Source organism: Macrosteles quadrilineatus, unplaced genomic scaffold (assembly GCF_028750875.1).
Source record: "Macrosteles quadrilineatus isolate MER2022 unplaced genomic scaffold, UCM_ALF_1.0 Scaffold_7__1_contigs__length_78375512, whole genome shotgun sequence".
In the NCBI taxonomy this organism is placed as follows: Eukaryota; Metazoa; Arthropoda; class Insecta; order Hemiptera; family Cicadellidae; genus Macrosteles; species Macrosteles quadrilineatus.
Genome location: NW_026542600.1, coordinates 46,034,668 through 46,049,398, shown reverse-complemented (window position 1 = coordinate 46,049,398; position 14,731 = coordinate 46,034,668).

The window sequence follows — 14,731 nt, the reverse complement described above, 5'->3', positions numbered from 1 at the left end:
CATGAGAAATTATACAGATATTTGATTGTAGGCTAATCAGCTGCAACTAGGAAAACCCTTTTTTAATAGTTTCCGGGCTTAATCAACAAACTTATCTATGCATCAGGGTAGTTTTCTTGGCGATCAACTACTATTTTGGAAAATTCAGGTTTCCGTATACAAATAATAATACCATTTGTGTAATTATTATTACATAATACCAAAAGTGTAATTTTGGTTGTTGGCTCTTGGACAACTTTCGTTAAAGAATGCCAGGTATGTAACCCTAAGGATAGGGCATAATTCAAGTTAACAATCAACTAAGGGTTAAACTACATCTGCAATGTAAGCCGAACAATTAAAACACCCGATTAAACTACAAAAACAAATTTACTTTATTCAAATCTGTTTGTAAGACATTAATTCCCGTTGCCAAAAGGGCATTTTCTTAATTCTTACACTTCTAAGAGATCTTTGAAATAAAAACCATAAAAGAAAAACCGTTTTTTTTTCAGTTTAGAATGAGTGTTTAAAATTTATAACAAGTATTATAATCCAAGAGATTGTTCTAATAATTAGTAAAAGATCTACGCTCATAAATTAAAATCTATTCTGCCTATAAGTTTGAAATTATTTAAAATACGATTACGTTATTTTTGGATCCCACCCGACGTGGATTATATTTGGCTTTAGGGATGGTCAGTTGTATAGATTATTATAAAAAATTAAACAGTTTTATGTTTTCAGTGCCGAATAATAGACGTCGAAGGTTGCATATATTCAAGCATGTCTATTCCTTTTCACAAGGTAACATAAATAACATCTCTTGAAGAGAAATGGACGAGTTGGTGCCCTATTGTAAGAATATAATATATACGCCTTACAACACTATTCCATATACCTACACTTGCTCTGCAAACATTTACAATACGGTTAATATAAGATGTTACAATGGTGCTCGATTTCGAACAGTCACACCGGTCATCAGGCCTGATCAGAGTCTACATCTTTTACATATATTTACCGTCTTGTAATTGTTTGCAGTATAAGTGTTCACATATCGGATTGAGTTAGAAGACGTATTTTATTTATTATTGTAATAGTATAGATATTCTTATGAAGTAACATAATAATTACTTTGGTTTTGCACCGACATCTGTTGTTCTGTTGAGAGTCGTTTTTCTATTTCACTCGCCTGAACAACGATTACAGTATTGTAATATAGGAACTATTTAGTATGGCATTAGTGTATTGTACAAGAGCAGTAAACAGATTCGGTGGATTAAATGGAGTCGATTATGTGTAAATGCTAATGATTGGCTCAGAGGGATAAGGACGATAGTGTGAAATAGCTTGTTGCACGATTTTAAACATTTCTCACATATTTTAAGTTTAATATTCATTGTTCTTAGTAAATTATTTCATGCCATTGCCAAATTTAGCTTCGAACTAATGTCTTTAAATTAGATCATTAATTTATCATGGTTCTAATTTTGGTGATTTTATTATTTGTATTTATAATTAATAACTAATCATGTAACAAATGTTGGAAAATCCCAACTGTTCCATTGAGTAGAGATAATTATTTGGTAACATTTATAACGCTAATGCAAATATTCATCCGAGTTACACATACTCACCCATTCTCCAAGTAAACCCCATGTACTGTATCTCTAATAGTCTGTCAATAGCTCACTAATCCAAATGATGTGATATTTTGTACTATATTTGTAATGTGCTGGTATGGATGGCATGTTTATTAACATATGTTGAATTCTGTTTTCTCATCAGCTTTGTTATTTTACGACCAACGTGGTGACCCTCAATTTATATTTCAGAAAAATATATGTATGTCAGCTATATTACATCATTAGCAACATTTATTAGTGTTAAGAACTTACTTTTGCAGACCTTAGCTGTACCCTACGTATGGAAGGACGTTGTAGGCCTACGTAAACTTAATCATATTATAAAAATGATACGATAGTATATTATTTTATTTGTTTTAAATGTTTATACAATGGTTCATTATAGTAAAATCCGTATGGTTGAAATAGTAACAATGTAAAAAATATACTGATATTACTATACTTGGTTATTAAAGCGTAGAAAATATTTTTACTCGATACAGTTTGTAAGATTAACTTGATGAAATGTAAACAAATGTGCCAGTTATCGTTCCAAATTTGTCGTTTTTGTCTAGATGCAATGAAGACAACTACAAAAATATATATAAACGAAAATTATATTCTAAATAAGTCTTATTGTAATGCTAACTTTACTCGATACACACTATAGTATGCAACTTTCAATAACATGATTGCACTTAATCTACAACAGAAACAAATATCCGATTTTATTTTAATCTCGTGCCATAATACAGTTTTCACGATTTACATTGTAGAAATTGAGGTAATTTAAGATTTACATGAATGGGATTTTGTTCTTCTTGTTTCCATGCATTATCACTACCGTTATCACTGACCTCATTTCATGCATTTAAATATTGGTTACTAAATTAGAGTTGTTTTCTTTATGATTAATTATACCCAATTAAAAAACAAATTGAAAAAATACCATAAATATTTACTGAATTTTAAATGAAACTGTCTTTAATTTTTATTTAATTATTTACTTTTCGTCCAGAAAATATCAAAATTTTCACATTAATTAATGGCCGAATTTTTAAATTAATATTGAGTATTCTGTGGTTTTCATTGGCATTTGGTAAGTTTTTTGTCAATTTTGTTGCGGGGTTTGTTTTAGTTTGATGGTGTTTTAAAATTTTGGTTTTTTGATTTTGTTTTTTGTAGTGTCCTGTTAATATATGGGATTTAGTAGGATTCTAAGGCCTTGATGGGAATGTTGTGAAAAGGGTTGGGTTGGAGTCTTCCCGCTTGATGGCTGTCAAGCATTTCTATCCCGAAAAGGTATGGATGAAGAAACCAAGGATCGGGATGAATAATTTTTGTGAGTGTTTGGTTATTGTTTTGGTTGTATTATTTTCTCTTAATGTATATGAAGAAATCTATGATTTCTCGATATATTTTGATGTCATCAGTTTTCAGAATTTCTTGTAAATAGTCGGAGCTGTTACATTTCTGTATCATCTTCTGCGTTAGTTTGAAACGCCTATTCCTGGCGGATTCATGTGCCGGGCATTCAATAATTAAGTGTTTTACTGATTCCTTTCAGCCTTTGTGAAGCTAAGGCAGAGTGTCGTAAAATATGGCTTAATATAGATTTGTTAACATTAGCATGTCCTAAACGTAGTTGACACATCGTAATAATGTCCTTTCTTTTTAATTTTGAATTACGGAACCATGTTATTTGGGTACTGTATCATTCCCTTACACCAGTTACCCTTTTGGAGTCTATAAATAATTTGTTATGTTGGCTTTGGTAAAATTTATTTATGTAGATTTTAAAATCATCAATGGGTACAAGTAAATGGGTAGTGGCTTCCTTTGGTAATTTGTCAGTGGGTTCATTTCCCATATTGCCACAGTGGCCAGGATACTAGTGTATAAAGATATTCTTTCCTGAATTGGATAACTCATAAACTATGGTCCATAACGACGCTCTCTACATCACAGTTTTAATTAATTTTGTCAATGGCTGATAGGGCTGATTGTGAGTCTGAAAATATTAAAGAATTACTAACTTATCATGGAGCTCATAGTAGCTAATGTGTCTATATGCGTCTTCTAGCGAAGGGATTACCTTGTAGATTGTGTCAAATGATTGACAGAGGTTTTAGTTTTTTTTTTGTCAAAAGGCATTTCTCTACATATATTTTCTAGCCTCATTAAATCTTGATAGGCTTCATGGATTTTAGCGCTAATAACCTTGCATGTTAACCTACCCGTAAGAATTGTTCTTCTTATGTTAAGTGGTTAAGCTGCCTCTGCCAGTAAGGCGTTTATTGGTGTGGTTTTAAAAGCACCAATAGCTATTCTTATAGCCTGATTTTGTATAACTTCCAAAACATTGATTAACTTGGAGGCATATCCAAATTAAAGGCAGCCGTAGTCTAGTTTAGGTCTGATGAGTCCTTTGTAAACATCAAGAGCAAAGTCTGGATGAGCGCCTTTACAACCACATACTATCGCTTTAATTACATTTAGGTCAGTTTGGCATTGTCTTTGTATATTCTTGATATGAGGGTTAAACTTCAGTTTGTCGTCTATTACAATCCCCAGTAATCTCATAGATTTGACAAGTGGGATCTCTTGGTTTCTAATTTGTAGCTGGTAAGTTAGTGTTTTTTTTCTATTTTTTAAAATATTATTAATGTTTTACTTTTGTATGGATTTATTTCCATGTGTAAGGAAGAGAGGTAGCCACTGAGAGAGTCGAGGGCCTTTTGGCTATCTTGCCCAGTTCCAGCAGGTTTCTGTGAGTGATGTATACCAATATGTCACCTGCGTATTGGAGTAATTGGACTGGGTAGGGTAGGTTGCTGATAATTTCTTAAATATATAGTGAGTACAGCAGAGGGCTTAGAGAATCTCCTTGTCAAATAACAAAGCAGATACAGAGTTAGGCAAAAGTCTGGAAACCCCAGTTAACTTTTTGACGTGTTGCAGTGGAAAACCAAACTCGGCACATATTTACAACATAAGAAATTGCACTTTTTCATCAAAGTTACAACTTTGCCCCAGCCCCCAATTTTTTTAAAGTAAACCCCTATCATGTAACCCCTCATTTTAAAGGGTATATCAAGAGAAATTAAATGGCGCAAACCAGAGGTCAATATCGCACCGCTAATCAAAATGGCGGCCATTTTAATTATTTAAGATGAGCAAGCAAGATAAAGTCTGGATACCCCCAGTTAAATTTTAAAATTTAATATTTTAATACTGACCAAAAGGTGAATTCTCTTTTTTTTATAAAGGTATGCAGAGTTTAGTTTTCCTGCTATAACCTGTAAAAAAGTTAATAGGGGATATTTCAAAATGACTGCCATTTTGATTAGAGGTGCGATAAAATGCCTCGAGCTTTGCCCTACAGGCCATAAAAATCCCAATGTATTTCTTATGAAGAAAAGATTATGTTTACTTAAACAGACGAATAATTTGTAATAATTACAGCTGTTCGTAGTAAATACATGATACAAACAAGAGCGTTCGTTTGTTTATAGTTTCGATAACTGGTGTGGAGTGATTGATTATTTATCTTTGAGTTGACTCTTTAGTCATCGAAAATTATGACTGTTATTCGTTTTGAAATAACGCCTGTAACATTTTGCAATTGCTCGAATTTGAGTAACATGTGCACTAGTTCTAATAGAATATTTGTTCATCAAAACTTTACTCCATATCAATAAAAAAAATGCTAAGCTACGCATTATAAAATGTATGCATAAGATTTTCCAGTAAACCATTTTTTATAAATATTGTATATTAAATAAATAAATATGTACTATTATAAATAATCTACCGTTTTATTTAATAGTTTGAAAATAATACTAACATCTACACTATCGTTACCGGCTCATGCTCGACGTTTTGGAAAATTTAAAGCTTTAGAAAAAAATATAGTTCGAATGAATCTTTTTGAAAAAAAATAAAAAATAAAATAATTATTATAATTCCTTGCTCATAGTTTTATATTGGTTTAAAAATAGTATACTTATATTGACATCGATTATCTAGAGGAACAACAATATTTATTTTGAAAAGTTTCGAAGTAAACAATCGGAGAGAACAAATTTAAAATCACGTAGTATTTCATTTAGATTATTGGGGGAATAACCTATTTTCTTTGAACACTAACATAGTTAAACTTGTTGCCATTTAGTGTAATCTGCACGACAAAGCAGCAGTTTTCAACCCGTTGGGAATAGCTCGAATATTGAATCAGTACATTTAGCGAACCACAAACAGGTTAAATGAAAGCGCACACATTTTACCCACAAACATGCAAAAAATGAGTACGGTGTTATTAACAATTAATCACTATCGTCCTAGTGTATTGGTTATAAACTGTTTTAAGTACCGCCAAGAATTTAATAGGCTATTATAAAGACAAATACATGTATAGTATGAAATTTTCCTAGGGAAAGAAGCTATTGTTGTAAATGGCACGGCAAGGCCTAGATCCGGGACAGATTACTTTTTCATTTTGATATTCCCGCAGGTCAAAAACACTATTCGTAAATATGTGTATATTATAAAAAATGTTTGAACACGATAACACGAGTAATGTTGGTCAGAATTTTATGAATTTGGCATTAACGTGTAGGCTGGTTACACCAGAATGAGTTCACGAACCAGCAAGATCGAGTCATGGGAACAAAGTGTTATGAGGGTTTTTAAATTTTGAAATATTCTTTTTTTCAAATTTTACTTTAAAATATATAAATGCCCAATCTTCATTAAAACATCGTGCAGCACTTAAAACATACTTTTGTATATTGAAGCGTAATTGTAGGGTAAAGGTTACGGATAAAATTACAAACACTTTACATTTAAAATTCATATGTTATTTTTAGGGAGAAGAAGTAAACTGATGTAGTTTACTTGTTTATGGATATATGTTGATAAAAATTGGCAAATCGTTTTTTTTTCACACTAGAGGCGTGCTATTAACATTTTACAAAAAAAACCTTTCTTTCCCTTTAGCAACACAACTACATACACTAGTTCATTCAGTGTTTTTTTTTTTTTTTTTTTTTTTTTTTTTTTTTTTTTTTTTTTTTTTTATAAAAGTCTAAGGAAAAGATTAATGATATATTTTAGTAAAGATCTAATCAGACAAATGTAGGCTACATTTTGTCAGTCTGCAAAAAGAGGACCACCTTGACATTTGAGCCCCAAAATACTCCAATGACAGTTTTTGGCCAATAAAGAGCCAATATTTAATCATCAAAGCTAATAGCAATGAACTTTCCTTTTATCTAGATTTTTATCAAACTTTAAAGTTCACAATGCAACCATGATATAATCCTCTAGGCCCTCGTTCATTACACAAAATGGCTAAAATTTTACTTTCTCCCCCTATAAATAGTATAGGGAGATAGTAAAGTGTTCGAAAAATTGTCGAGTTTAAGTTTTGAGTGGAAATGTCCGTTTTAGGCCCCCATGAACCCCAAAAAGTGGGGTTCGAAATGATATCTATTTGTGGATGGGGACAGAGCCACAAACTACACCTGTGGTCCAATTTTGATCAAATTTGGTATGAGGGTACTAATCTATGGTATCTCCAGGCATACCGTTGTCCTACCGCTTGTTCTTGATAAGGGTTGTTGACAAGCTTATGGGAGAAAGTATGTGTAAAATTGCTGATACCGCTTATTTGTTTATATGATGCCTCATACAGATAGTTCGTATCCTAATTTATCTGGTCGTCCATCTGTCTAAAAACGAAACTTATTTGATCTCTAGTGTGAGGACCCCAAATATCTTAGGTGAGGAGAACACTTCCCAATAGATACCATTCTATAGCTTAATTTAATAACTAAACTTTTCAGAAATATAATTTCAAGTAAAAAGGAAACTTTTCTCGAAATATTCTGTTTTTTCGAAATTCTATTCCGATATTTATTGAAGCTACAGTTATACTTTGCTATGCGCAGAAATTTCAAAACGTGTGAAAGGTGTATCAAATATTCATAGTGAGAATATAAATAATGGTTGGCCGATAATTTAGTTTCCGTTTAACTATCATAGTGGTTTGGATTGGGGTATTACTACAATATTTGATTTAATTCATCAAGTGTTATAACATTTGTTTAACAAGCGGATTCCAATTTACAACCGTAATAGCCTATGTCATGCCGTTTCCAGGGATTTTAAAATGATGGATTAAATTAACGTAGCAATACAGTTTTGACTATAATAAATTGACTAATTGTTTTCGCCAGTTAATATTTAGTAAATCAGTTCAAATTAAAAAATAATTGTACATACGTAATTTTAATAACGGGTTGTTTTTATATCTAGCTAATAAATCTATGTAGTTAATAACCATATAATGTGGTACGTTAAATCGGTTGCGTTAAATAACTCATGATCTTTAAAAGTTAAAATTAACATTACTTTTAGTTAAGTCCAGTTTCGATTATATCCAAACAGTACAACTGTCATATGACAATTTATCTCATTATAATCACTAAAGAACACTAAAACTGTAATGCTAAATATAAATTCACTTACCTCAAATTTAATTTCCAGGGTATCGCAAGTCAAATCACTGGCCCCACATAAGCGCTTTCCAGTCAATTAGTGTTTTTGATCCCCACTACAAACCAAAATACTAATAGTTTCATTTGCTCTTTGTGCTGTTTTGTTTGCCAGCTACGGTATCAATTTACAAACAAGAAATATTTAGGGATATTGAGCATTATGATAAGTAAATTACACAGTTAAAAATGCATCATGATGGGCTAGAAACCATATATTCTCCATCACTTAGGTATATTATTTGAAATATTTGTATTTAATCAGTAAGTCACCGCATATCGTGTGTAGACCCTACCTATGTGAGTACAAAGAGTAACAGTAGAGGCACTTAAACCTAACACATCACTATCACAGCGCACCACGATCTAATCACAGTACTAATATAATCATAGATTCCGGACTCAGGGGGCCGGCCCTTAGAGGGAGGATTTTTAAGCTCCTCCCTCCACCCCTCCTTCACCCGACTTCGTCCCTCCCTTCTCCCTTCTTGATTTATTCTCTTTTAAGTATAGGAATAATCATTTTATTATTATACCCCCGACGTAATGTTAAACTTCCTATTACAGTTTGCAGGCCTTTCATGCACCGTGTATATTTAATTTGATTCAGTAACGCGTTGATCGCTGAAATGATGAATAAATATGCTTTGAATGTCAACACATGCACGTCCGAACCCTTACATACAAATAATCTGACAACCGATTTGTGTTCACAATTCTGTATGTTGATGTCGACTGCCCTGATTCGCATTCTTGTCCTGTCGTCTCCCGTGGACAAATATAACATGAATCTGTCGACGATCGTACAGATCTTTACGGTTCAATGATTTTTGTATGGGAAGGTTTATTTTAGGGAGTTTTGTATTGATTTTAATTATTTTATCGATTAAGAAACAAATGTATTTTCTAAAATACTGTATAGTGACGTTGATATGCTATCCGAACTTACTCAAGTATTATCAAAGATATAGTAGAACAACTACAAAACATCATGACAATAACTCAAGACCTGGTCGTTAGAACTTAAGGTTTTTATACACAAACTTAAAGAATCCAATAGAAATATTTTGTTACCTTACGATTTCCTTGTTTGTCTAATGAACTACATGTTTCATGGCGACAGCCGCCTCCTCAGGTTCATTCTCTTCTAAGGTTCGTGAAACATTTAAAATTGGGAACACAAAACACGTTGACTAACATATTTAATCTTACATTTGGTCGGGCCGCGACGTTTACTCTAATTAATGTACAGTTTTTGGTGTGTTACTGTATGTTAACGTGTTTTGTGTACCCAATTTTAAATGGTTGACGAATTTTAGCAGAGGATGAACATGAGGATGTGGCTGTCGCCATGAAACATGTAGTTCATTAGACAAACAAGGAAATTGTGAGGTAACAAAATATTTCTATTAATTTAAATCAATATCCAGAAGCAGGACAATGAATTCTGGTTAAAGAATCGTTTCCCTTGAACTTGTAACAAGTTTTTCCTCAAACCCCTCAAGATTTTATCTTGATTGTTATAGAAATGTACACAACAGTTTTGTCAAGATACTAAAAGTAAGTTAAACTTTGTAGTGATAATTATTTAAATAGGACTATTCACTGCCTATTTATGGACATGCCTAGCAATAGTTTGAACTGCTATTACATTGCAACTACTTGGAACTAGTGAACATCTGGAACAGAATAACTAAATCTCTCATCACCGCAGATAGTGATGTTAAATATGTCGTATTGAGTTAAACATTGTGTTGCTTTGCTGTGTCTTAACCACGCGATTTTCACAATTATTTCTTAAGGCTACCAACATAAAAAAATTAAAATCATTGAAAACATCTTTAGTTTTTAAATTGTTGACTTGTTGAATGTCAAATTAAAGCTGAACTCACGAGGACTAAGAATGTTCAAACAGAACGAAAATAAGTTTAGTGATTTTCAAAATACAGGGTATTCTGTAAATATCAATATTTTCCACAAAAATGGCCGCCATTTTGAAACGGACAAAGATAAAGGAGTTCTGTTTTCACTAAATTATTCGTCTAGTCTAGAGCTTTCAAATGATGCATAACTTGGCATACGTTTACTTTTGAAATCTCTGAGATTTGAACCCATGACTCCCAGTTTCTCGAACAGCCTGTATTTTAAAAATGGTAAAAATATTTTTACGTTGTTCCTTGGGTAGGAATTAGTGGCGAAAAGTTTTGTTTCATCTCTGTATGTCAAGCCTTTCGTCTGTAATCTCTTTGGGACAGCTTAGAAGACTCACCCTGTATACATTGGTTAAGAATGTGTAAATGAGTAACAATGTTTAACTAATATATCTACATCTGCCTTTAAAAAATACGCATAGCAATAACCAAAGCGTTTCCCTATTTGTGGTGGCATGGTTAGCAAACTTTGAAATTTCTCATATAATTTTATATAAACACGAATTCAAATGACGATATGCAATGATAAACCATTAAAATAACCGGATTAAAAAATGAATATTAGACTAAAGAACGCAAAACTCTGTGTTGTTATAAACTGCATTTGAGTTTTAAGTTTTTTTTTATAAATGCCTTACCCCTGAGAATAACTTAAAGAAGCTTAAAAATATTTTTTTTAAACTTCAAATGACCATGAATAACATTTATTATACTATATTTTTCACGTTTACCATCGGAGAATATTGAAGGGAATCGTCAGCATAATGAAACTGCACATTATATAAAAAAAACCATTAACCAAAAAAATTAGATTTTTAAAATAAGCAGAAAAATAGTAACTGCGTATTTAAACATGTGTTTGACTACCTTGTAAGATGATACAGCTCGTTAGAACCTAATAAGTTATAATGTAATGTACATTTTACTTTACATTGCTGCTAAGAAAGCGTTCTAATTCTAAAATATAGAATTCCAATGTAGTACTACTGGGCTTAACAAAATTGTAGAATAAAACCTAAAACTAATGAACCAATCGCTGTAATGCAGCTAAAATTTGATCCAACCTTAGCATTCCCATCATTCCAAAGTTTGAATCGATAATTTTCAGATTTTTTATTTAGTCCATTGAAATGCGCTGATTTAATTTTGAAGATTGCCGCACGTATTTTTTCCTTCAGAGGTGATCTACATATATTATTTGTTAATATAACCCTTTATATTGACGTAACGCCAATGTTAGAATGCCATTCTTTAGAACTAAAGGAGCAAAATCACTTGGCTAGTGAACGAAGGTAAAGTCAGTTTCAGGACAAAATTGCTCTGTCAGTGGAGTTTGATTGTCTCACAAAACCCCTTTACGGTTCTGTCAGGGAGAAGCATGGAGCATTTAACACCAACAAACTTTATAACTAACTTAAAATACACCTTATCTGAACTGCAATAGAGCTTAAGAAATATTTTTGAAACAAAAAAACTAAACTGAAGAGACTGAATAGGTATGCAATACATGTGGTAGACAATGAAAAAATACATTAAGCATGGCAGTGTTTGAAATTATTGATCAGCACTTTATTCAAATATGCATTCTAGACCAAAGTTAAACCAGTGAACAATAACACTTTTGTATGTATATGATTTGAGATGTTGATATTCTTATTTCAGATACAAAATCTACCTACGCCTAAAACTAAATAATAAAATACTACTTAATGTTTTGTACACATCCAAAACTTCATAAGATTAGATGAAAAACAATTTTAAGCTCATGATTATTACAGTATTTTAGTATCACTATTTAATTAAGATTTGGACTTTGTATTTTGTCTTTTAAAAATGTATTTGACACCAAACTCTACCTATGCTGATAATAATAATCTTGTCTGACTTCTCGTGGGCCGCCACCATTGTATGTGTATCATTTTGTATATGCATATTAATGAAAATATATTTTAAAACATAATTGGATACACAACATAACGAATGATAAAACACTAATACTGAAAATTGAAAGCAAATATATTTAAACAATAAGCGGAAAACAATAGCTTGGTATACATTATATAATATATTCCACTATTATACTTTAAATTCGTATAACTTACTGCATGCCAAAACAAAGTTAATGTAACACTCTTTCAATTCAAATTGAAACATTTATTTTGTATTTTAAATTGAAATGAACACAAAACATTGGATAAAGGGTTTTCTAAACCTATCATATAAATTTGAACGGTATTTATAATTAATTTTTGTTAGGGTAACCAAAACATTTTAATTTTGTTTACATAATAGAATTTCCATATTATAAACGTATTTTTCCCAACGGAAATTGAAATTGTAAGTACTATTTTCAATATTCTATAGCTAGCATTAATTAAAAAAAAACTATAAAACTATCTTATTTGCTATAAAATTTTGAACAGTTCATCATAAATCAACATACTAATTTAAAATATAAATCAATTAGTAATAAATAAATAAAAAATATGATGATTAGTATTTTAAAAATAGCAATTGTAAATATGAGGGTCAACACGATCGTTTTCCACGCCGATGTAGCCTGTTTGTAGAGTTTAAGGGGTTTTAAATATATGTAAGTTTATTTACACCTAAGTTTATGTTTACTGTCAGTTTATGTTGGACATATGCCACGAGGGATCCGAAGTGACCACCGCGCGGAGTTGGGATAAGCTCTCGCGTTCGGATGTCGACCTAAGGCGTTACCCCGAGCCTTTATAATACCATGTGGTTTCATAATATTTTATGAGGATTGTTTTAAACAGCTTGCTCAAAAACAGTAAGTAAATTAAATATTCTGTTTTAAATAGTTTTGTCGTCACATTTATTTGCAATTATTTAGATGACGTCCTTAGAGTTATTCTACAAGACAGTTGATGGAAAACAAGAAGCGAGAATAATATCAATAAATAAGTGTTAAAATTGAGACTATGGTCGATGAAGGTGCTGCAACGTTTTCAACAGTAGCATTGAATAAGTATAGCTAATTTCCATTTTATTGTGACAGAAAAGGTTGTGAACCCGTTGCGATGAAGCCCGGGTAAAAATGATATTCATTATTGCACTAGCAACTCATTCTTACTTCAATGTCCAAAAAGACCTCCTTTATACCTTGATGTTTCTAATGATTCTATAAATATAAATCCTTTCTCATTCAAAGGTCCATATATAGTTATTTGTGTAACTAGTGGGCGAAGTGGCACTTTGCAGCACACGAGAAAAATGTTTACTCGAGAAAGTTTCTCGAATGCAGCAAAGTCAATTTGCACTCGCGTTCCATATGATATTTTTCCTACAGTTACTATAAAGCATTTACATAATTAGTCTTTCAAACACTGTACAACACGTTTTTAGGTTAGGTTAAATTTAAACATTGAACGAAATTAGAAACGTCACACTAGCTGATCGTAGTCGTCCAACTTATTTTCAAGCGTACACGTATTACGTGCCTAATAAAAGCACGCTGTTTTGTGTTGTTTGACTGGAATACTGGTGTGCGGAAAAAAAAACTGTGCGGCAAAATTAAGTAGATGCAGCAATTAGCAACTTTCTGTGCTATAATCAGTGCATGGAAGGCCACTTTGTCAGGTGACAGTAGGAAAATGAAGTTTGTTGTGTATTTTAACTGGGGCCTTTGAGCTTTTTAAGTACTGTATTTATTCTAGCTCTACTGTTTTTTAGTAATTATTAATATAAATAATATTTATGAGGGATTTTTCAGAGACGAACTCTGACTCTAGCATTACTTTTTTTCAATATGTACAAGTAAATACTTTGTATGGTTTAAGATAAAACATTTAAAAATGCACACCAATGCGGAAAAGTGCTTTTGCTTAATCATTTCTTTGATTGTCAATGCAATCATGTGGTAGGAACCAGTGCATTACCCTTATTTCAATAAAATTGAGAGTTATATCCTTACAATCTACTTTAGAAGTAAATTATTATTATTTGTGTAGGGTTTATGATGAACAAATTCAAATTTATCAATATCAAATATATAAATCGAATAACTGTTTCACATGAAATTACATAAACATTTATAAACCTGAGTTTGAGGTATGTTTTTTAATAATATCTTGTTGGGGATCTAAATCTAGTGTTTTTGTTGATTGAAAACGTTTATAAAATTGTTCCAACCACAACCCAATACCAGATTCAAACTCTTCCAATTTTTCATTACCGTATATTGAAAATTTTTACGTAACCGTTGCAGGTAAATGTGTTGTGAGTAGGCCCTACTTCTTGATACCAACATGTTTATATATTCCCAATGAGCACACGTTTTGTAAATACAATGCTGTTCACCAATACAGGTTATACAGTAGTACGAGAATGTATCCAATACAAGTAAAGCAGAGGAACAATCGGATAATGGCAGTTTCCCCTTCAGGTAACTGAATCACACAATCAATTTAGGTTCATTAGCTCTGAAAACATTTCAAACGCTATTATCGCGGTTTTAGAGTTATGGAGGTAGCAACACGATAACATAATCGGGGCTTTATACATTATTGTGTGCGGGGTTGAAGTAAGTCGGACGGAACGCTAGAGCACTAAGGTGGTAGAAGATCGATTTGAGTAACTCGGTTTTAAAGAGGGAGGAGCTTGCGGGGGT